Here is a 24,858-nt window from a genome sequence, read left to right on the forward strand (position 1 = left end):
GAGGCCTGATTGCCAGCCTGTGCCTGAGGGGCTGCAAAATGCCAGATCGCTGGTTCTGAGTGGAGTTTAGAGCCTCTGACTCCCTTTCCAAATTAATATTCATAGGGACTGGCATGCCATTTATTTGCATATGTAGATTATTGCTCATCCTCTGCAGGAAAAAAAAAGTTTGGGGGTGATTTTTATTTATTGTATTTATTTTAAGCTTGGGTGATAAAACAGGGCAGGTTCCAAGGGCAGGGAAGGGTTGAAAATCATGCCAGGGGAGCGGCTCTGAGGAAAGAGGGTGAGTTGATTCTCTCTATGCTCCAGCTTGATGTACACAACCATTCCAGAAGAGTCTTTAGAGGGTCTCCCATGACGCCCCCCCCCCCCAACCATCACCACTGAAGCCTCTGGAAGATTGACCTGGGAGGCAAGCTTCAGGACTAGGGTCTGACATGAGGCCTGCAATGGAGCCGTGTGAGAGCATGATTCTGAGGGTGGAGCACATGCACATACATTCACACACCCCACGAGAGCTTACAGAACCATGGGAGGGTCACGTCCCAACCCTTCCATGCTACATGCCATATGCTTCTCCTGGGCACCTCAGGAAGGGTCCCCACTCTGCCCACTAAAGCCCTGGGAAGGCCTAAGGACTCTATTCAGTCTTCTCTTGTTCTTTCCTGATCTCCCTAATCCTTTCTGCACCTAGTAACACGCTCTTCAAGAAATGCAGAGTCCGGGGCTGGAGAGATGGCTTAGCAGTTAAGTGCTGGCCTGTGAAGCCTAAGGACCCCGGTTCGAGGCTCGGTTCCCCAGGTCCCACGTTAGCCAGATGCACAAGGGGGCGCACGTGTCTGGAGTTCGTTTGCAGTGGCTGGAAGCCCTGGCGCGCCCATTCCCTCTCTCCCTCTGTCTTTCTCTCTGAGTCTGTCGCTCTCAAATAAATAAATAAATAAAAATTAAAAAAAAAATTCTAAAAAAAAGAAATGCAGAGTCCGGGCTAGAGAGATGGCTTCGCGGTTAAGGTGTTTGCCTGAAAAGCCAAAGGACCCAGGTTTGATTCCCCAGGACCCACATAAGCCAGATGCACAAGGGGCACATGTGTCTGGAGTTCGTTTGCAGTGGCTGGAGGCCATGAATGCCCATTCTCTCTCTCTCTCTCTCTCTCTCTCTCTCTCTCTCTCTCTCTCTCTCTCTGCTTGCAAATAAATAAATGAAATTTTACAAAAAGAAAAGAAATGCAGAGCCCACAGTAAGAATTAGTGAATAGTGTACTGGAGAGATGGCTCAGCAGTTGGAGCAATTGCCTGAAAAGCCTAACTACCCAGGTTCAATTCCCCAGTACCCAGGTAAAGCCAGATGCACAAAGTGGCACATGCACCTGGACTTTGCAGCGGCTGGAGGCCCTGGTGTGCCCATTCTCTCTTCCTGTCTCTCCTTGCAAACAAATAAATACAAATATTTAAAGAAAAAAAAAAGAATTAGTAAGCCGGGCGTGGGGACACACACCTTTAATCCCAGCACAGGAGGCAGAGGTAGGAGGATCACTGTGAGTTCGAGGCCACCCTGAGACTACAGGGTAAATTCCAGATCAGCCTGAGCTACAGAGTGAGACCCTGCCTCTAAAAACAAAAACAACAACAACAACAAAAAGGAATTAGTGAAAAGTCCCAGTTACCCAGCAAGACCAAACAGGGTACCAGGCAGGTGTGGAGACAGAAGATGAAGGAACAGACTTGGGCTCCTCACTGCCCCCTGCTGGCCACCTCTCCTGAGCCCTCCGCAGGCACATTCCAAGGTGACTTCAAACAGTTCCCCAAAATTGCCTAAAGTAATGTTGCACAGATAGGAGGTGTTCATTAAATTCAGTTCCTTCCTCCAACTACGGTTGAGGATAAAACGGCGATTTTTTTTCCAGGTAAATAATCTATTTCTGTCATTTATTAATTCAATAGATTTCCACTACTGACAGCCAGATGTGGCAGTTACACACCTGTAATCCCAATACTGGGAATGTGAGGGGTGGGGAGAATTACAAAGTAAGGGTCGCCCTCAGCTACACAGTGAGTTCAAAGCCACTGTGGGCTACATGAGACCCTATCTCAAAAAAAAAAACATCAAGCTGGAGAGATGGCTCAGTGGGTAAAGCATTTGCCCCCTGAGTCTCAGATCCTAGACCCCACGTAAAAGCTAGAAACTGTGGCAGGCTTCTGTGATCCCAGCACTCTGGTGATGAGACAGAAGTTGCAGACAGGAGAACTTCCCAGAATCCAGCCTGCTGAATGGAGCAGAGAGATGGGAGAGGGCTTCTGCCTCGTATGAGGCAGAAGGTGAGACAGACACCCAAAAGTTGTCCTCCGACCTCACCCACGTGTGTGCCACGGCACATGCATACCTACACTCACACACTTGTGAGCACACACACCCACTCACATACACACACAATGAATGGGGCGTGGTGGCGCACGCCTTTAATCCCAGCACTCGGGAGGCAGAAGTAGGAGGATCACCGTGAGTTCAAGGCCACCCTGAGACTCCATAGTGAATTCCAGTTCAGCCTGGACTAGAGTGAGACCCGACCTGGAAAAACTAAAACTAAAAAGAATAATAATAATAATAATTGTAAGCCAGGCATGGTGACACACACCTTTAATCCCAGCACTCGGGAGGCAGAGGTAGGAGGATCGCCGTGAGTTTGAGGCCACCCTGAGACTCCTTAGTGAATTCCAGGTCAGCCTGGACCAGAGTGAGACCCTACCTCGAAACACCAAAAGTAAGTAAATAAATATCCACTGAGCTGCCTGGCATGCGGGAGGAAACCCTAGATGCAGCTCCCGGCCCTGGGGGCGGAAGACCCCACTCACTGAAGCACTGTGTGCTTGCTGGTCACCATGAAAGGACCCTCCACACCCCAGCCTGGACTCCATCAGTGCTCTTACATCCAAATGGGAAAGACTCCCAACATCCTGACGCGGCCCCAACACCAGCAGCAGCAGCGTCTTATTGACAGGAGTTTGGGGCGGCAGCATCATGCACAGAAGTACAGGGGAGGAAAGATGGGGGCTTCCCGATCACTGCGGGCAGGGGAGCGCTAATGAGGAGCCAGCTCTGAAGGCAGAAGTGGCTCAGGCGGACCCAGCCAGGACCAGGATTTCTCCAAGTCTGCCTTGGTGGTAAGACCTAGCCAGCGAAGTGGGGGGAGGCCTAGCAGGTGAGGTAGGGGAAATGGGACCCAGGCCGACTGTTGAGCCACCAAGTGTCCATCTTGAGGGGCTCAAGCCTCGCCCCAGTGTTTTGGGGAAACATAAGGTGGAAAGTCCGTGGGGACCATGTTTTGGGATGTCTGGAGGGGGAAAGAGATGGACGAGGCCCAGCAGGTAGACAGCGGCCCCTGGCACTGCTGCATGCATTCAGGGCCCACGGCCACCTCTGCACTGGTGTCTAGACACCAAGAGCATGCTGGAGAAGAACGTGTCACCATACACAGCCCTGCAGCCTACAATGGCAAAACAGGAAGCCAATGCCACCTCCCAGCATGGCAAAGGGGACTTGTCATGTTAGGAGGGAGAACGTGTCCGAGAAATATCATGAAGACAATGGAAACTTGGTGCCTGGATACTGGAAACAGAGCCTGGCAGCCGCGGACTACCAAAAGGCATTGCTGAGCCAGGCACGGTGGTGCACGCCTTTGATCCCAGCACTCAGGAAGCAGAGGTAGGAGGATTGTTGTGAGTTCGAGGCCACCCTGAGACTACATAGTGAATTCCAGGTCAGCTTGGACTAGATTGAGACCCTACCTTGAAAAAAACAAAAACAAAAAGTATAACTGTATGAAGTCTTATTTTAGTCTAATAATTCTATTTTACCTTTTTAAAAAAAAAAAAAAGCAAGGGCCGGGTGTGGTGGCGGACGCCTTTAATCCCAGAACTTGGGAGGGTGAGGTAGGAGGATCACTATGAGTTCAGGCCAACTTGAGAATACATAGAAAATACCAAGTGGGCTTGGGCTAGAGTGAGACCCTACCTTGAGAAACCAAAAGAAAAAAAAGAAAAGCAAGAGGAGTTTCCAATCTACCTAGACTTCAGTGCTGGAGTTCTAGAGTACTCCCTAACCCACCTCCTGCTTGAAGCCCTCCCTGGTTGCTATGACTCCCACTGACGTTTTGGTCTTTCTAGAACAATTGCTCTTCCAACCATATTATGTACTCTGGCTCTGCCTCTGATCCACTGGTGTTCCACGTGGCAGAACCCTCACTCACCTCCTGCGCTCGGTTATAAATGTCTTAATGTTCAAGGTCAAATCTTCAAAGAATCTTCTATTTTTCTTGTGTCATGTGCAATAGTTGAGCTAATTCAGATTTACCTTTCCAATAAATCCCATGTATGGATGAGTCAACTGAGTCACAAAAGATGCAATGTTTTTCTCAGAGGAGTCATGGTACTTAGAAACAGCAGAGAGAGGACCAGAACCTAGGTCTTGAACTCTGTGGCTATTGTTCCATTCTCCTTTCGAAAGGCACCCCAGTTTTGTTCCTTTCTCAAAAGCAATGCCCAGTGAAGACTGTTCTAGGCCAAACCAGGTGTGGTGGTACACGCCTTTAATCCCAGCATTTAGGAGGCAGAGGTAAGAGGATCGCTGTGAGTTCAAGGCCACCCTGAGACTACATAGTGAATTCCAGGTCAGCCTGAGCTAGAGTGAAACCCTACTGCGGGGGGGGGGGTGGTTGTTCTAGGGCAATTTTAATCCCCTTTCCCCCTTGCCTCTGGTTAGTAGAGACATAAATGTGATTCACCACCTCAGCCAAGAAGACATGTGGCAAAGTATGCCCAGGGGTTGGGAAAGCCCCCCGCCCTGCCTTTTCTGTCTCTGCAGAAGATTTTGAGGACGCAACCGCTGGACACCTTGCAGCCATTTTGTGACCTTGAGAATAAAGAAAGAGACGTGCCATCTGGATCTTTGATGATGCTGTTTAACCAATGAATGAAAGAACCTTGGAACAGAAATAGCCCAGACCTCTTGTTATGGAGGATACCAACTCTTTATTGTTGCAGCCAGTGGAATTCAGGTTTGCTGTTGGGTGCAGTCCTGATTACCACCCCGCCCCCCCCCCCCCACACACACACTCCAACCAAGGGCCCTTGTCACTATAGCTACCTGAGCTAACTGTGATGGACGACGAGTGAGTGTCCCTTCCCCACCTCTACCGAGCCTTCGCCAAGGTTGGGCATTCAATGACAACAGTTCGATCTATGTTTCTGACTCATCTGTCCTCCCCCTTCCTCCAGTTGCAGAGGCTCCATTCTCTGACAGCGTCCCTCTCTCCCTTTACCAAGCCTCCAAAAGCAGCTTGAAGTTCCAGCATCGCGTTCTGACCGTGGTCTCCGCACTCCTCCACCTTCGAGGACCCAAGCTAAACACAGTGTGCTCACACTGGGCCGGAGAGACCGCCCGCGATAGTCTGTATTCCTAAATATTTGTTCTTTGAAATGTCTTTCTCAATTAGACCTCACCCAAATGTTTGAGAGTCAGGCTGAATTCCAACTTCCTGCTCCAGAACAGACACATTGCGCCTGCATAATCACTGCAGCTAGCTTTATTTGCTATAAAAACATGGATTTCTGCTTTTGCTCCACTGTAAAAATAATCAATACCTAGAACGAGAGGGAAAAATGGCCAGCATTTAGGAGAACAACGCTTCTATGAATCTTCTCTTTGGGGTCTAATTAGCACACTGGTGTGTTGGAAGGGTTTCCCCCATCAGCCAAGTAGTTATAGGCTCTGTAACTCCGGCTCCATGTCAGAAATACAGAGACAGACAGACAGACAAGTTTCAAAGGTGTTGCACTATTCCACAAGCCCACGTGCGAGCCTGTGGCGTGGGCTTCTGATCATCTTACCCTGTTCACACCAACTGCCCCATTTATTTCCCTGTCCCCTTTCGAGCACCTTGCATGAGAACCGGCAAATGAAACCCAGCCAGTCCCATTAGCAGGAGATGCGATCTCTCTGACTTCCTTCCTTTTAAAAGAAGACATGCCTTTTTGGACAATGACCACGAGGACCATGAAAGTTTCATGAGGAGCTCTGGAAGCAGATGGTACTTTTTCAATCCTAACACCGGCTCTAATAAACCCCCACAGAGCCATGGGGCACGGGAGTCTACAGCCAACGCGAGACACCTAGTTATTCCCTAATTACGTGGCAGTCTATTCTGAACTCTGTGTGTGTGCTGATGAAGATAAAATATTCTTTTAATTCTATGGCCACCTAGGGGGTGAGGGAGAGGGGACCACACATGGGCAAGTCCTAAAAGCTCCTGGCGCTATATCACAGCCTTGGTACAGCCCCCCCCCCACCCCTGCGTGGTCTTTAGTCTTTTACACAAGCTGGTTCCCAAATGTGGTCCCCAGAGCAAGAGCGCTGGGAGCAGCTGAGAACTGGTTCCAGTTGCCAAGCCACCCCAGACCCACGGAATGAGAAGCCGAGGGTGGGCCCCAGAAACCATTTTCTCGAATGTTCCCAGTCTGGAGCTAGGGACCTGAAGTCTCTTAAATGAGAAGAGCATGGCTTTAACGTGAACGGGACATCAGAGACACTTGGGTGCTGGACCCTTGACCCATCTTACTACACAGCAGCTCCAATCTGCAGGCTCAGGCTCCATTTACCCATCTGTACAATGGGGCTCTGGGACTCAGGAAGGAGCTATGGCTAGTAGCTCAGAGGCACCTGGTTACCTGGCACCGGTCTCTATGGAGACCTAGCAAGATCCCAGTTACCAGCACATACCAGCTCCCTCATGCCATACTCTGTCGAGCTTGCTCTGCAGAGCAGTTCTCCAATGCCACATTTAAGGTCACCCTGTCTTGGGTCACCCCTGGCAACCAAGGAGTTGGGGGTTGGAAAGCACGAAAGCTTATAGAATCTACAAACCTCATAGGCGACAACTCCAAACCTTCCCACCTCGGAGCCCTGAGCCATCAGAGAGGGAGCTGAAGGGGATCTACAAAATTGTCCCAGCTCAGCAGTTCTTCAAATGTCCTTGGGGTATTTGCTCCTCCCTACAAGACCGCTAGAACCCGCAGAAAGCAGGACCTAGGGCATGGGCACAGTGAGGTGCGGGTAGTCCCCGTCTGTCCCTGGCTGGATTCCCCAGGGCCCACACAGTGTTTGGCACCAAATGGGGAGTCCAGAACGAACTGCTAACCAAATGCTCTTGTACCAGCAGTGCCCAGCCCATGGTGGGTCTATGGCACTCAGATTTGAGAAGTGAGACCCGCAAGGGGCCAAGAAATGAATGACACCCAGTAAGAAGCAGGCGCGGTGGCTGGTGGCGCACACCTTTAATCCCAGCGTTCCTGGGAGGCAGAGGTAGGGACGATAGCTGTGAGTTCAAGGCCACCTTGAGACTAGTAGTGAATTCCAGGTCAGCCGGGCTAAAGGGAGATCCTACCTGGAAAAACCAAGAAGGGGCGGGGCGGGGCGGGGGATAGACAGGAAAAGAAGAGAAAATTGGACTATCGGCTCTGGGACCACAGCCCGGGTGCTTATTCCAGATCAAGCGCTCACCTTCCACCTGGTTTCTGGGCCAGGTGCTGAACTTGGCCTTGGCTTTGGTGTCCTTAGTCGGCTATTCAACTACCTCCAGCTTGGTACTCAAGTCCTGTCCCCTCCACACACACACACACACACACACACATCCCTCCTCCTCCACAGGCAATCTACCCAGGACCACTCCAGATCTAGGAGTGATTTCACCTGAGGAAGCCTGCCTTCCCTTGGAGCCGCACAGCAACCCCCAGCTATGCATGCCTCCCGCGCGCCTCACAAACCACAGCAGTCGGGGCTGCGGCTCCCTACCCCGGAGCCCAGGCAAGCCCAGGCTGCGTGAAATGAAACGGTCACACACACGCTCCGAGCCTCACACCTAACAAAAGAATTCCCAGACAAGTGCTCCGTCTGACCTCACACAAGCTGGCCCCCGCCCCCATTCCGTTCAGGTCCGCAGTAGCCTAACAGAGAACAGCTGCCCCCTGTGCCAAGAAAGGGAGGATGAAGTCGGAGCAGCGTCCGAAAAGAGCCTGAACAGGGAGCAGGAGGCCTGGGGGGACTTCCCTACCACCCTGAGTCAGTTCTAAGAGAGCCTTTTCGGTTCTGGGGCCTCAGTCTGCTGATCTGTGGGATGGGAGAAAGAGGGAAGGACGGCGTTTTCTAGGCTTCACGGCCTAAACAGTGCGTGAACAGTGGGGGCTGGTGCGTGATGCTTCCCAGCAAAGCAGCAGAGGACGGAGGGGAGGAGGGGGTGTCTCAACGCCCTGGGACACTGCTCCCCATCTGCAGGGCTCGAGCCACGCACAACAGTAAATACACCTCTCTACAAAGCCCCCAGATTTTGGACCCGCTAAACCTTTTTATCTCAAGGGACCCTCCGCGACAGCACTCCCAGCAAAGACTGCCAAGCGGGTCCCACTCGCTGGGGAAGCCAGCGAGGACCTGGCGCATCCAGCCTAGGGACTCCGGAAGCCAGAGGAGCAGGCTCCGCGGACAGCCCGTGGCGCACCGCCACCTGCCTGGGACTTTAACCCTTGCTTCCTCCGGAGTAGTGTGCCGGAGCGACGCCCGATGCCCCCGCCTGGGGTACCCATGCCCAAGCGAGCTAGGCAGATTGGGAACCCCCAACTTCCTCCAAAAGCTTCTGCCCAGCCCGAGGTTCTTGCTCTATGGGCTCCGGAAGGGATGGAGCCACTTGGACGGGTCCCCATGCCCTCCCCGAGAATAAGAGCAACCGGGAACGAGAGGCAGGCAGAGCGAGACACGGCTGCCGTGGGGACGGAGCGTGGAAGCCAAGCCCGGAAGAAGGCGGCGAGGCCTCGGGGTGGTCGGTGGCGGAGCCGGGGGTTGGGGGGGGGACCTCCGGAAGAGACCCACGCCGAGGCCGCGCGCTCGCGGGTTCGAGACGGATGGTCGACGGCTCCGTCCCACTGGCGGTCTTTGAAACCCGCAAGGAACGATTCCACCTCCCATCCTTCCCCCCCTGGCAAATTAGAGAAATAAAGCAAGTCCTAGAGGAAGGAAGTTGTCTGTTTCCCCAGCTCCAGCCCTTACCTTCCCGCGGCTGGGCGAGAAGTTGGAGGAACTTCGCCACCCAGGAGCGCACGGGGAGTGACTCTCTTCCAACTTTGGGCGCTGGGGTCGTCGCTGGGTGTGGGGGGGGGGTCGGAAGGGGTGTCTCGGGAGCCACAGAAAGCCTCGGGGGAAAGAGTCCGGGCGCATAGGAGGAGAGAGAGAAACGAAAGGGCCCACGTTCGGCTCCACGTCTGCGATGCAAAAGCGCGCGGGGGGTCGAGGGGGGGCGCACAGGCTGGGCTTTGGCAGCGGCGAGGCGCCCCGCCCGCCCCGCCGGCCCCGCAGCGCGGCCTCGGGACCCCGCCGGGAAGGAAGGCGCCCGGCGCAGCACCGCACCCCCACCCCCAGCGCACCCCGCGCGCACCCTGCAGGCGGCTCCGGGACCCGAGTGTCCACAGCTTCTCAGGCGCTGATGGGTTGCCTCTCAAGCCCCCGGGACACGCGCGCCGAGCCCCGGCTCTCCGTCTTCCCCCTTCCCTGCGCACGTGGAGGCGCGGCGGACGCTGCATCCGAGACTGCGGCCCCGAGGGGCGCGCGCCTGCCCACGCCGCGGAGGTAGGATGGGAGGTGGGGGGAGGCGCTCCGCGTCCCGCCCGGACTGACCCTCCCCCCGGAACTCGGCTTCTGGAACCCAGAGCAAAGGGGGATACCACGGAGCTGGTAAGGTTAAGTTCGTCGCGCGGCTCTCGGAAGCCTATTGATGCCTCAGGACTGGTATCCACATCTCCGCGTACCCGGGACCCCTGGCACTCCCACCCCTTACCAGTGATCGGAAGTCTCTTCCCCGGGTCTCGCCCGAGAACTGCCACCACCATCACCCCTCCTCCCCTCCAGACACCTACCTGCTTCCGCTGTCCGCCCCTCGGTCTCCTGCAAGCCAGACGCGCGGTCCGGTCCCCGGAGCCCCCGCCTGCTCCGGATCGCCCCGGCAGGAGCGGGAGCTGCGAGCCGCCCCGAGCCTGGCAGCAGGCGGCGGGCACGGCGAGCTACTGAGCGAGCGATCTGGCGGCTGGAGCTGCGGTGGCGGCGGCTGCCTCGCCAGCCCCCACCCGCTCGGTCCCCGGCCCCTCCTCCTCCTCCTCCCCCTCCCCCCTCCCTGCTCGCGCTCCCCGCATCCTCCCTCCCCCTCCCCACCGCTTTTCTCCCTCTTTGGTCCTTGCAGACCCTAGGATCGCGCGTGTTAGCCCGCTCGCTCGCTCTTTTCTTTCCTTCACCTTCGGATCCCTTCTCCGATTCACCCCTTTCCAGATCGCTTCTCACTTCTCTCCCCCTCGCCACCCTTTTTCATTCTTTTGCTTCTTTCTTTCTGCTCCCTCTTTGCTCGCTCGCTCGCTCTCTCTCTCTTTCTCTCTCTCTCTCTTTAAGCCCCTCGCATCTCTTTTCCCCTTTCCTTCCCCTTCTCTGCTTTTCCCTCCCGGTGGATCAGTGGGCTGCGCACCTGCTCCTTGTGGAAACTGGGGATGGAGGTGGTGTCAAAATAGGGATCAAAGGGAGCCAGGGATCGGAGACTTAGAAAACCGTCTGGGCTAAAGGGGGAAAGCGAGAAAGCAAGGACTCAAGCAAGCGCCTTTAACCGCTGAGCTCTCTCCCCAGCCCCCAAAGCCAAGAACTCGGCGGGGCGGCTCTGATGGGATGCGGAAACTGAGGCCCGGAGATCCTGGAGGAACTTGCGGCCGCCGCTGGCGTCGACTCCAGAGGCAAAGCCAAGACCACCGCCGCTCCCTGACGCCAGAAATGTCACGGTGCTAGAAGCCAATGGGCAGCTCCCATCTGCCTGCCTTGGTGCCCAGATCCACCGGGTCTAAGACCACGTCTCCCCAGTGGCAGGAACTCAGGTTCTAGCCCTCTTCGAGATGAGGAGGACTGTTACCTCCCTGCCCTCTGGGGAGGGGGGGGGCGGGAGGAGGGAGTTCCTCAGACAGGAATGAGGAGGTGCAGACTTGGGGAGAGGTGGCTACCTGCACCTGAAGCGGGAATTTTCCAAGAAAGCAGGCATATTGTATGGGTATGCCCATCACCCCAGCAGTGAGGACACAAGAGGATTTCTGGGGCTCCCTGGCCAGCCCAAGTAATGAAAAACTGGGGAGGCTTCAGGGTCAATGAGAGACTCTGTCTCAGGACAATAAGGTGGAAAGGTGATGGAGGACACCCTGACTTCCTCTGGGCCTCCCCATGCATGCACATGGGGTGTACACATAAGAACACTCATCCACACACCATACATCCACACCAACAAGAAAAAGGTGGGCAGGGGGTGGAGAGATGGCTTAGCAGTTAAGGCGCTTGCCTGCAAAGCCAAAGGATCCAAGTTCAATTTCCCAGGACCCACGTATGCCAGATGTACAAGGTAGTGCATGCGTCTGGAGTTGGTTGGCAGCAAATGGAAGCCTTGGTGCACCCATTCCCTCCCCCCTTCTTTCCCTCTCTCCCTCTGTCTCTTTTTATCTCACCCTCTGCCTCTTTTTCTCTCTCTCATAAATAATATATATATATTTGGGGGGGTTCAAGGTAGGGTCTCACTCTGGTCCAGGCTGACCTGGAATTCACTATGTAGTCTCAGGGTGGCCTCAAACTCTCAGTTATCCTCCTGCCTCTGCCTCCCAAGTGCTGGGATTAAAGGTGTGTGCCACCATGCCCGGTTTATAAATAAAATATTTTTTAAACAGGTGGGCAGAACCTGAGGAACAAAACCCAAGATTGTCCTGTGCCTCTACATGTCACCAGCACGTGTGCACGCGCACACGCACGCATGCACACACACGCACGCGCAGTATTATCTAAGACAAGAGTTTGTGTAGCTTCCCTTCCTCTTCACATTCACGTTTGGACTCAGAGCCCCACCTCTCCCTCACTTCTGCGTGGTTGCCATCCACGTCTAACTCTCTCCCTTCCCCTTAGGCAAGTTCAAAGAGGTAAACCAGTACTCCAGGATAACCACACTCCACGCCACCCCAGAACAACCTGAGCAGGCCGTCCCCTGCCTTCTCTGTCTCCTGGCTCGCACACTGCCAGGCAGAACTGTGTGTCTGAGGACGGCGGGGGGCTGGGGGGGAGGGGCTTGCCTGGTTTTCTGCCACACTCTAAAAAGCCACACGGATCTATAAAGCGGGGCCTTCCCTACCCAGATGGCAGGTCTCCAAGGACACATGTCCCAACAGAGCCAGAAACACTATTAGCAAACATCTCTGGGAGTCATCTTGGGGTCGTGTTGGAACCCGTGATCCATCGCTCACTTGCCAATCCCTGAGAGCCTGCTTGCAAGGGGACCCTGCCGCGCACATGCCACTGCGGCGCACGTCCCAAGGCTGGGTCCAGATCTGCCCCAGTTATCACAAGGGCATTCGGGAAGTTGTAACATCTAACGCCTGCTACTCACCTAGGTGCACAAATGCACCACCTGGCTGGAGAGATGGCTTAGAGGTTAAGCGCTTGCCTGTGAAGCCTAAGGACCCCGGTTCGAGGCTCGATTCTCCAGGACCCACGTTAGCCAGATGCACAAGGGGGCGCATGCGTCTGGAGTTTGTTTGCAGTGGCTGGAGGCCCTGGTGCGCCCATTCTCTCTCCCACCCTCTCTATCTGCCTCTTTCTCTGTCACTCTCAAATAAATAAATAAAAATTTTTTTAAAAGTGCATAACCTGAAGATTGAAATTCTCCCCTCAAAAAGTTTACACTGGGGCTGGAGAGATGGCTCAGCTGTTAAGGCACTTGCCTGCCAAAGGACCCATATTCGACTCTCCAGGTCCCACGTAAGCCAGATGCACAAAGTGATGCAACCACACAAGGTCACACATGTGCCCAAGGTGGCACATGTATCCATTGTTCGGTTGCAGTGGCTGGAGGCCCTGGTGTGCCAATTCTCTCTCTCTCTCTCACACACACACACACACACACAAATTACACAAAATGGCCTGGATATCCATGACCTTGCAGTGCCTGACACTACCTACACAAGACCATCATAATAGGGAGAAAAGATGATGACATCAAAATAAAAGAGAGACTGAGAGGGAGAAGGGGTAAGATGGAAAGTGGAGTTGCAAAAGGGGAAGTGGGAAGCCAGGCGTTGTGGCGCACGCCTTTAATCCCAGCACTCGGGAGGCAGAAGTAGGATTGCGGTGAGTTCGAGGCCACCCTGAGACTCCATAGTGAATTCCAGGTCAGCCTGGGCTAGAGTGAGACCCTACCTCAAAAAAAAAAAAAAAAAAAAAAAGTCTCCAGAATCAGATATTCCTATTAAGTTCTTGGCACCACCACTTATTCACTATAGCACCACAAGCAAGTGTATTTCTGATTTCTGCACACTTCCGCCTCGATAGGGGAGGGGATGAGGAGATCAAAACGCTGGAGGTCAAGCTGGTTGGAAATCAATGACCAGAAATCAAAGGTGCGGGCCAGGGCTCAGGGCTCAGACAATGGTTCTGCCCACTTTCTCTTGCCAAATTGGCCTTCTCTGTTCGCCTTCCCTCTCCCTCCTCCTCTCCCTCCTCCTACAGAACCCCTCTGCAAAGCTCTAGCTGTAAAGTGCATGGTCAAGAGCTGTGCGGTTGAGTTACAAAATGCGCGTGTGCAAAAGTTAACGGCTTTGTGTCAGACCACTATCCTGGTCCACACGAGGTTCAGACTCTGGGTTGAACAGTGCCTGTAAGTGGACGAGGCTGGGAATGTCTATTTCTCCACCGGACACTAAGGTATTTGGGGCTGTTCCACTTTCTCTCTTATTTATTTATTTTGTTTTTTTATTTGAGAGCGACAGACACAGAGAGAAAGACAGATAGAGGGAGAGAGAGAGAATGGGCGCGTCAGGGCTTCCAGCCTCTGCAAATGAACTCCAGACGCGTGCGCCCCCTTGTGCATCTGGCTAACGTGGGACCTGGGGAACTGAGCCTCGAACCGGGGTCCTTAGGCTCCACAGGCAAGCGCTTAACCACTAAGCCATCTCTCCAGCCCTATTTATTTATTTTTAAAGAATTTTTTTGTTTTATTTATTTATTTGACAGCGACAGACAGAGAGAGAAAGAGGGAGAGATAGAGAGAGAGAATGGGCACGCCAGGGCTTCCAGCCACTGCAAGCGAACTCCAGATGCATGCGCCCCCTTGTGCATCTGGCTAATGTGGGTCCTGGGGAATCGAGCCTCAAACCGGGGTCCTTAGGCTTCACAGGCAAGCGCTTAACTGCTAAGCCATCTCTCCAGCCCTTATTTATTTATTTATAAGAGAGAAAGAGGTGGAGAGAGAGAGAGAATTGGCGCACCAGGGCCTCCAGCTACTGCAAACAAACTCCAGACGCATGTGCCACCTTGTGCATCTGGCTGATGTGGGTTCTGGAAAATGAACCTGTGTCCTTCGGTTCTGCAGGCAGGAGCCTTAGCTGCTAAGCCATCTTCTCCAGCCCTATCTCTCTTTTTGAAAATATTTTACTTCTATATTATTTATTTATTTATTTGAGAGAGAGAGAGGCAGACAGAGAGAAAAAAATAGGCACACCAAGGCCTCTAGCCACTGCAAACAAACTCTAGACACATGCGCCACCTTGTGCATCTGGCTAAGCCATCTCTCCCAGCCCTATTCCATTATCTCTTTATGATGTATTACAAAGCCCAGCTTGGGGCCTACCTTGTTTAAAGAATAATTAAGGGCTGGAGAGATGGCTTAGTGGTTAACGCATTTGCCTGGAAAGCCAAAGGACCCATGTTCAATTCCCCAGGACTCACATAAGCCAGATGCACAAGGAGGCTCAAACATCTTGGTGGCTGGAGGCCCTGGCGTGCCCATTCTCTCTCTCTCTCCCTGTCTATTTATGTATCTCTCTCTGAAATAAATTAATAGAAATAAAATATTTTTTAAAAATAATGATTAAGACATCTACAATATATGAATAAGGTTCACACGTGATATCATCAAACCTTACAGCAATCCTATATGACGAGCATTATCATCCCCTCTTTACTGGAGGTACAGTGGATAACTCACTTAAAGTCCCATAACCAGTGTCAGACCTGAAGTTGAACTCAAGCTTGTTCTTTCCTGGATGCTGCCATGTCTGGCACTGCAGCAGGGACAACAGTAAGGCAGCAAGGGACCAGGGTCAACATAAGAAGGTGCTCACCGGGCTGGAGAGATGGCTTAGCGGTTAAGCGCTTGCCTGTGAAGCCTAAGGACCCCGGTTCGAGGCTCGGTTCCCCAGGTCCCACGTTAGCCAGATGCACAAGGGGGCGCACGCGTCTGGAGTTCGTTTGCAGAGGCTGGAAGCCCTGGCGCGCCCATCCTCTCTCTCTCCCTCTATCTGTCCTTCTCTCTGTGTCAGTCGCTCTCAAAGAAAGAAAGAAAGAAAGAAAGAAAGAAAGAAAGAAAGAAAGAAAGAAAGAAAGAAAGAAAGAAAGAAAGAAAGAAAGAAAGAAAGAAGAAAAAAAAAAAAACAAAACAAGAAGGCGCTCACCTGCTCCCAGAGGCTCACTGCAAACACACAGCCCTGGAAGGAAGTCATCTGAGGAAACCGCTGGGTCAAAGGGCAACCATGGGCCTCCTGGACTCCCAGCCACTGATGAGAGACAGAGGAGGAAAAAAAGAAGAAAAACCACTGGGGCTGGACACATGGAGGTTCAATTCCCCAGCACCCACATAAGCCACCTGCACAAGCTGGCACATGTGTCTGGGGTTCATTTGCATTCTCTGTGTCTGTCTTTCTTCTCACTATCGCTCTCTGCTTGCAAATAAAGGCAGAGGAAGGAGGATAGCCATGAGTTTGAGGCCAGCTTGAGACTACATAGTGAATTCCAGGTCAGCCTGGGCTCGAGCAAGAATATACCTCGAAAAACACACACACACACACACAAAAAAAAAAATTAAAAGAGAGAGCAAGAGATAGAGAGAGAGAGAGAGAGAGAGAGAGAGAGAGAGAGAGAGGGAGAGAAAGAAAGAAAGAAAGAAAGAAAGAAAGAAAGAAAGAAAGAAAGAAAGAAAGAAGAAAGAAAGAGGACTGGAGAGATGGATTGGTGGTTAAGGCATTTGCCTGCAAAGCCAAAGGATCCCGGTTCGATTCTCCAGGACCCACATAAGGCAGATGCACAAGGGGACGCATGTGTCTAGAGATCATTTGCAATGGCTGGAGGCCTTGTTGCACCCATTCTGTGTGTGTGTGTGTGTGTATGTGTGTGGGTGTGGGTGGGTGGGTGCCTCTTTCTCTCTCAAATAAATGAATAAATAACATATATTTTTAAAAAGAGAAACATAAAAACTATTAAAAAGAAAAAAAGAAAAGAAAAGAGAAAGAACCAGGATCAGAGTCTGAGGTAAAGCGCCAGAGTTATTCCTGCTCACAAAACACACATGGCCGGCCGTGGTAGTGCCTGCCTTCAAACCCAGCACTCAGGAGGCAGAGGTAGGATTATCGCCATGAGTTTGAGGCCACCCTGAGACTACATAGTGAATTCAGTCTGAGCTAGAGTGAGACCCTGCCTTGAAACATTAAAAAAAAAAAAGGACGTGAAGATCTGCACACACGCAGCCATCCTCCCCCATACACAATGACTGGGCAATAGCAAGCCAGCACACCCGTGCACACACCACCACAAGCCCAGATGCTCACACACACATACGATGCAATTTCTGCACTCCCTGAAAAAACCAGCGAGGGAGAGGGAGGATGATGAGTCCCAAATGCAGTGACTCTTTCCACAAGCTTCTATGAACCCCCAACCACCAATCGAAGGCATGATTAACTTGGTTGTATTTATTAAATCATGTTCAATATTTAATAACTTTAAATATGGATTGAATATTTAATGAGATTGGTGGAGATTACTTGTGCATAAACGTCAGAAGTGCCAGTTGCTTTAAACTGAGAATTGAGCTTGTGACTCACTCTTAGGAACCAGGGCTAGAGAGCTCTCCCTTTCCTCATTTTCCTGGGTTTATGTTAAATTACAGGATCCTGGACTGGAGAGATGGCTCAGCAGTTAAAGGCACTTGCTTATAAAACCTGATGACCCTGGCTTGATTCCCCCCAGTTCCTAATAAAGCCAGATGCACAAAGGGGCATATGTGTCTGTACTTTGTTTAAAGTGGCAGGAAGCTCTGGTGTAACCATTCTCTCTTTCTGTCTCCCTCTCTCTCTGTCTCTCTCCCTCTCTGTGTCTCTCAAACAACTATAAAAAAAAGTAAATATAGATATACAATATATAACATATATAAGGGGTATATATGTATATATATATGTATACATATTATATATAATATAATATGTATATATATTATACATATAATATATATATTGTAGGGTCTTGAGGGGCAAAGGCAGGAGGATAGCCAGAAGTTCAAGGCCAACCTGGTCTATGCAGAGAGTTGTAGACTAGTCAGGGTTACAAAGGAAGACCCTGTCTGAAACAAATAAATAGCCAGACATGGTGGCACACGCCTATAATTTCAGCACTCAGGAGAGCTGAGGCAGGAGGATCCCCATAAGTTCAAGGCCAAGCTGGTCTACACAGTGAATTTCAGGCCACCCTGGGCTACATAGTGAGACCTTGTCTCAAGCAAACAAAGTAAATATTATCATATTATCATAATGATAAAAAGGTCTGGAAGTGCTTTCTCCACAAGCCCGCAAACTAGAGCTCGAATCCCCGGCATCCATACAGAGCTGACATCTGGTATTGTAATCCCATCCTTCCCAAGGCAATGAGAGGTTAGAGTCAGGAGAAGCCCAAAGCTTACAGCCCACCTTGTCCAGCCTCCGCAGCACCAAAGAACAGCAAGAAAGATCCCATCTCTAGTTATTGCCAAGGCTCTTGGTGCCCACCAGAACAAGATAGTCAGACCCCATTGCTGAAGTTTCCACAAGTTTGGGCTGCAGGTCACGGAAGAGTCAAGCTGGAGCTCCTCCCTGTTGACTAGATGTTAGGATGCTCAGATGAGCTGTGCAGCCTATTGGGCTATTGGGGCAGAAAAGCCATCAACAATGTTAACAAGCAGTGGATGGTGCAAGTTTTACAGCTGACCAGCCAGGCCAAATGTGCCAACTGATGCAATGGGGGCATGTCTGTTATGGGAGAAACCAACTGCTCTGTGTTTGGATTTAAGGCCTGTACTACTGGAGGGAACTCCTGCTTGGTACTGAAAACCTAGTCAAAAGCCCATGGCTGCCAAAAAAAAAAAAAAAAAAAAAAAAAAAGAGCCGGGCGTGATGACGCATGCCTTTAATTCCAGCACTCGGGAGGCAGAGGTAGGAGGATCGCCATGAGTTCAAGGCCACCCTGAGACTACATAGTGAATTCCAGGTTAGCCTGGACTAGAGCAGGACCCTACCTCAAAAAAAAAAGCAAAAACAAACAAACAAAGCCTATGGCTGGTGAGGTTATAACTTTCTATTAGAAAAGCTTCTCTTTTCAGATGGCAGTGACCACTGGGAAGATTCAAGCTTCACCAAAATTCTGAGAAGAAATGACAGTCGTGTGTTCAACACTACATGAAAGATCTCTATCAAAGCCTGCAAGGCTCAGGGACCATTGCAGAAGAGGTGATGGAAAGAACGCAAGAATGCTAGGCGTGGTGGTGCACACCTTTAATCCCAGGTAGGAGGCTCACCGTGAGGCCACACTGAGACTACATAGTCAGCCTGGGATAGAGTGAGACTCTACCTCAACCCCTATACCCCCCAGGAAAGAATGTAAGAGCCAAAAGGAGGGGAGGCGTGCACTGCAATACTGTCTTCCAAACACAGTGGCGGATGCTGCTACACAAGACCTGCATAATAGAAGGGGAGGAACAATGACATCAAAATAGAAGAGAGAGGGCTAGAGAGATGGCTTAGCGGTTAAGCGCTTGCCTGTGAAGCCTAAGGACCCCGGTTCGAGGCTCGATTCTCCAGGACCCACATTAGCCAGATGCACAAGGGGGCACATGTGTCTGGAGTTTATTTGCAGTGGCTGGAAGCCCTGGCGTGCCCATTCTCGTCCTCCCTCTCTCCCTCCCTCCCTCTCTCTCTCTCTCTCTCCCTCTTTCTCTGGCACTCTCAAATAAATAAATAAAAATGAACAAAAAAAATTAAAAAAAATAGAAGAGAGAGGCAGAGGGATGGCTCAGTGGTTTAAGGCACTTGCTTTCAAAACCTGATGGCCCAGGTTCGATTCCCCAGCACCCACATAAGCCAGATGCACGAGGTGGTGCATGCATCTAGAGATCAATTGCAGTGGCCATTCTCTCTCTCTCTCTCCTTCCATATTTATTTATTTATTTATTGCTGGGCATAGTGACACATGCCTTTATGTGATAGAGGAAAGGGAGAGAAAGAATTGGCACACCAGGCCTCAGCCATTAAAATCAAACTCCAGACGCTTGCGCCACCTTGTGCATCTGGCTTATGTGGGACCTGGAGAATGAAACATGGGTCCTTAGGCTTCTCAAGCAAGTGCCTTAACCGCTAAGCCATCTCTCTAGCCACCCAATTCTTTTTTTTAAAATATTTTATCTACATATTTGAGGACTTGAGTGATGGCTTAGCGGTTAAGGCACTTGCCTGTGAAGCCAAAGGACCCAGACTCGATTCCCCAGGACCCATGTAAGCCAGGTGTGGAAGGTGGCACATGCATCTGGAGTTTCTTTGCAGTTGTTGCAGGCCCTGGCATGCCCATTCCCTCTCTTTGTCTCCATCTGCCTCTTTCTCTCTGTCTCTCCCAAATAAATAAATAAATATTAAAAAAAAAAAAAAAGAAGAAGAAGCCAGGCGTGGTGGCGCATGCCTTTAATCCCAGCACTTGGGAGGCAGAGGTAGGAGGATCGCCATGAGTTCAAGGCCACCCTGAGACTCCATAGTGAATTCCAGGTCAGCCTGGACCAGAGTGAGACTCTACCTCAAAAAGAAAGAAAGAAAGAAAGAAAGAAAGAAAGAAAGAAAGGAAGGAAGGAAGGAAGGAAGGAAGGAAGGAAGGAAGGAAGGAAGGAAGGAAGGAAGGAAGAAAGAAAGAAAAAAAGAAAGAAAGCCAGCCAGCCAGGTATGGTGGTGCATGCCTTTGATCCCAGTTCCTGGGAGGCAGAGATAGGAGGATTGCCGTGAGTTCAAGACCACCCTGCGACTACCAAGTGAATTCTAGGTCAGCCTGGGTTAGAGCAAGACCCTACCTAAAACAACAACAACAACAAAAAAATTATAGTCATGGAAGTTGTTAAGAAAAAAACAAATTCGAAAAGATTTCAGACACGTCAGGGATTCACGATCACCGACAGAGGATATGAGGCTCTGGAAATAGATCCATGCCTTGAACATGCCCATACGTACGTGTGGATTTCACGGAAGTTACCATGGATGTATGAATGGTGCTCTTTGGCTAATAAGTAATTATACAGCGGGGCTTGTTAGAGGCAAAGTGAAATCGCGGGGAACTGTGCTTACGCCACAGCAGGCTGCGGCCCGGCGGGAGGCAAACTGCTTACTCACAAAAGAGAGCAAATGCATTCGCCATCAAATTACTCTTCTCGCTGACACACCTTAGTCACATCCCGGTTTGCTGTGATTTGGGGTCCGGAGCCGATGTAAATGAGTGCTGTCAAAATAATAGCAGTGATAACAGAAGAGTAGGCAGGCAGTTGCCTCCTGCCGGAAACCCTCGTCCTCCCGCTCCTGGCAGAAAATTGCAACAGTTACACCTCTGAACGCCTTCCTATCTAGGGTCTAGGGTTCTTGGGTATCTGGAGACCAACACTTTCTCCCCATCTTCAATAATCTGCCAACTACAAAATCCTGACTGATGGCCAGTCCATAGCACACCTGTTCATCTGGAATCCCTATGTTCTAGGTATAGATTTTTACCTCGAGCCTTGGGGATTTTTTTTTTTTAATATATTTATCGGGCTGGAGAGATGTCTTAGCAGTTAAGGCGCTTGCCTGCGAAGCCTAAGGGCCCATGTTGGACTCTCCAGATTCCACGTTCAACCAGACATACAAAGGCGGGGCAAGCACAAGGTTGCACATGCCCACCAGGTGGCGCAAGCGTCTGGGGTTCCACTGCAGTGGCTGAGGCCCTGGCACACCATTTCTCTCTCTCTTTCTCTTGTTCTCTGTCTCTTCTCTGTCTCTGTCTCTCTCTTTAAAAAATCAAATAAATAAATAAAGTAAACAAAAAATAAAATATAAAAGGGCTGGAGAGATGGCTTAGCAGTTAAGCACTTGCCTGTGAAGCCTAAGGACCGCGATTCAAGGCCCTATTCCCCAGGACCACGTTAGCCAGATGCCCAAGGGGGCACACGCCTCTGGAGTTCATTTGCAGTGGCTGGAGGCCCTGGCGTGCCCATTCTCTCTCTGCCTCTTTTTCTGTCTGTAGCTCTCAAATAAATAAATAAAATAAACAAAAAATTAAAATATAAAAAATAAATAAAATTTTTGTTAAACATTTATTGATTGATTGATGGAGATAGAAAAAATGGACACACCAGGCCTCCTGTCAAGAAAATGGGCACACCAGGGCCATCTGACACTACAAACAAACTTCAGATGCATGTGCCACTTTGTGCATCTGGCTTTACATGGGTGCTGGGTAGTCAAGCTCTGGCCTTCCAGCCCCCTAGAGGATTTTTTTCCATTCTCTTTCAAGCTTGGTAAACCCCAGTCTTATCCCCTAAAATTCTAATCATCAGTAAACTTTCTTTGACCCTTTCACCAGACTAGGTTTCCTCTTTTTTAAAAAATATTTTTATTATTTATTTATTTATGAGAGACTATTGGCACACCAGGGCCTCCTGTCCCTACAAATGAACTACAGATACATGTGCCACTCTGTGTAACTGGCTTCATGTGGGTACTGGGGAATTTAACCCAGGCCATCAGGCTTTGCAAGTAAGTGCTTTTAACTGCTGAGCCATCTCTCCAGCCCAAGTTTCCCTGTCGTGATTAGAATTTCTCACTGTACCTTGTTTATCTCTTTATAGGTTCAGCTGAACCCATTGGATGGCTCATGAAGTCATTTCAATCTCTCTGGAGCCTTGCACAGTACCAGGTCTAATGATGGATGGATGGATGGATGGATGGGTGGATGGACAGACGGACAGACGGATCCATGATGGATGGAAAGGTGCTTGAGGGTTTTGTTTGTTTGTTTTTGTTGTTGTTTTCTTTGGTTTTTCGAGGTAGAGTCTCACTCTGGCCCAGGCTGACCTGGAATTCACTATGGAGTCTCAGGATAGCCTCAGACTCAAGCTGATCTTCCTACCTCTGCCTCCCGAGTGCTGGGATTAAAGGCATGCACCACCACACCCGGCTAGGTGCTTGAGTTTTATTTGTGGCTTCTTAGTCTTTCATACAAGTTGAGCAGGATGTTGGAGTCAGGGCCATCTTATTTTTCCAGGAAGCTTATAATGCCATTCACTCTTAGTTTCAAATCAAATTTCAAAGAAATTAGCTATCCTTTGGTTGTTCAGATCAAGGCATCACCCTCAGGATTGCCCAACAACATATTTTCGTTTGATACTTAGGAAGTTCCTCTGTGCTCTGGGCTCTCTTCTCAGCCCAAAGCCCTGAGTCAACACAGAGACTTCTAGGAGCAACCCCTCCCCTGGCAGTCAGCAGTCACCGAAAGACCCAAGGGAAGCAGACTCCTCCTCAGAAGGGGGTCCAAGACAGCCCTGTGGCATCTTTTTTTTTTTTAGTTTTTAAAATATTTATTTATTTATTTATTTATTGGAGGGTGGGGGAGAGAATGGGCAGACCAGGGGCTTTAGCCACTGCAAACAAACTCCCGATGCATGTGCCATCTGGCTTTACGTAGGTACTGGGGAATCGAACCTGGGCCCTTGGGCTTTGCCACCAAGCACCTTAACCACTGAGCCATCTCTCTAGCACCCCCCCCCCCACAGTGGCATCTTGACTAGCACAATCCTGAACTTTTTAAAATTTATTTTGTTTATTTTTATTTGAGAGTGACAGACAGAAAAAGAGAGAGAGAATGGGCATGCCAGGGCTTCCAGCCACTGCAAATGAATTCCAGAAGCATGCGCCCCCTTGTACATCTGGCTAACATGGGTCCTGGGGAGGCAAGCCTCGAACCGGGGTCCTTAGGCTTCACAGGCAAGTGCTTAACCACTAAGCCATCTCTCCAGCCCAATCCTAAGCTTTTTAGAAGGGCCTTGTGTGCCTGTCTTAAGTAGACAAGAAAGCTGCTCATCCTTCACCCAGGAAACCATCTGCCTTCCCTTCAGCCTCCTCTCTACCCCTCCCCCCACTCTTCACCTTGTGTCTCCGCCGCGCTGAAAGGGCCCCTGTGTGCCTAGACACCAGCACGCTGGGCACAGGGGGTTGCTTTTGCTGCCGTTCTCTGTCGGCACCTCCACAGCTCCCAGAACAGAGGGGGACGTGAGTGGATGCTCACATGACTGGCTGTGTGACTGGCCATTGCCAGTGATGGTGGCTCTGCTGGGAGCGTCCTCGTTAGGAGATGGCGTCACATATCTTCTGTGGTCCTCGAACTCCCTATGAAGCAGAGGATGGTCTTGAACTTCTGGTCTTCCTGTCTCCGCCTTCTCTGAGTACTGGGATCCCAGGAGTGGGCTGCCACACGCAGCTTATGCAGGATCAGATCCAGAGCCTGGTGTGCGCTAGGCGACCACTCTGTGTCAACTGAGTCACAAACATCCCCAGTCCTGCCCTCCACCTTCCTTCAACCTGAGCTCAGGTACATTCTCCCTGGGAAGTTTTTCTTGGAGCCCCTGAGTTGGACCAAACACCCTCCCTCTATGCTTCTTGGGACCTGGGCTGTCACAGGCCTGTTTCACTGGCCTCGGCACCCTGCGTTTCTCGGATCTGCATCTCTGCTCCTTGAACTGAAGTCAGAGCGTCTCAGACAGGGACCACGCACTATTCATCTTCATACCCCGAGCTTCTTGGCAAGGTGTCTGGAACATAGAAAGCACTCTATAAAGATCTGTCAAGTTGGACTAAACAACCCCAAAGTAGATGCAGATTGGGTCATACTGAGTGTGATTGCAGCTTCATTTGGCCATTTGGCAAATATTGATTGAGTACCTGCGATGTGCCAAGTCCTGCCCTGGGTGCTGGAAACCCAGCGCTGAGCCAAGCAGACAGAAGTGATGAATCGAGTGCATGTCAATGAGACACCCAAATCTTTTACCAGGCTGGTTAGAACTAGGAGAACGAACAGAAAAACTACTTACACCTCAGCTCTAACCACACTTTCAAGTTTAGGAAAGGCGCTCAGGGTCCCTACAACTCAGTGGTCTCTCTCTCCAAGGCTTCTGTGTCCCCATGTCCATAATAAATACATGCTATAGTCTCCCATGAGACACATTCTTAATATACTTTATTTATTTATGTATCTATTATTTGAGAGAGAGAGAGAGAATGGGCGCGCCAGGGCCTCCAGCCACTGCAAATGAACTCCAGACGCATGCGCCCCCTCGTGCATCTGTCTTATGTGGGTCCTGGGGAATCGAGCTTGGGTTCTTCGGCTTTGCAGGTGTCGCAGTCAGGTTCGTATCACTGGTAGAAATTACCCAACAAAGAGCAGCTTGTGGGGGAGAAAAGGAGGCTTATTAGGGCTTACAGGCTTGAGGCGAAGTTCCATGATGGCAGGGGAAAACGATGACATGAATGAAGAGTGGACATCACCCCCTGAGCAACATAAGGTGGACCACAGCAACAGGAGAGTGTGCCAAACTCTGGCAAGGGGAAACTGGCTATAACACCCATAAGCCCGACCCCAACACTACACTGCCTCCAGGAGGCGTTAATTCCCAAATCTCCA

At 50.9% G+C, this 24,858-nt stretch overlaps 1 protein-coding gene across 6 annotated transcripts in view; it reads right to left on the reverse strand.

Moving 5' to 3' along the window:
* Megf11 (multiple EGF like domains 11) overlaps positions 1–10,008 on the reverse strand; it is a 413,620-nt gene extending 403,612 nt beyond the window's left edge. For all 6 annotated transcript variants that reach the window (XM_045160746.1, XM_045160744.1, XM_045160745.1 and 3 more), the window contains exon 1: positions 9,954–10,008. The gene's annotated coding sequence lies outside the window, so the exon portion shown is untranslated. The remainder of the gene's footprint in view (positions 1–9,953) is intronic.
* Positions 10,009–24,858: the final 14,850 nt, after the last annotated feature.

The sequence above is a fragment of the Jaculus jaculus genome, chromosome 10 (assembly GCF_020740685.1).
Source record: "Jaculus jaculus isolate mJacJac1 chromosome 10, mJacJac1.mat.Y.cur, whole genome shotgun sequence".
Classification (NCBI taxonomy): Eukaryota; Metazoa; Chordata; class Mammalia; order Rodentia; family Dipodidae; genus Jaculus; species Jaculus jaculus.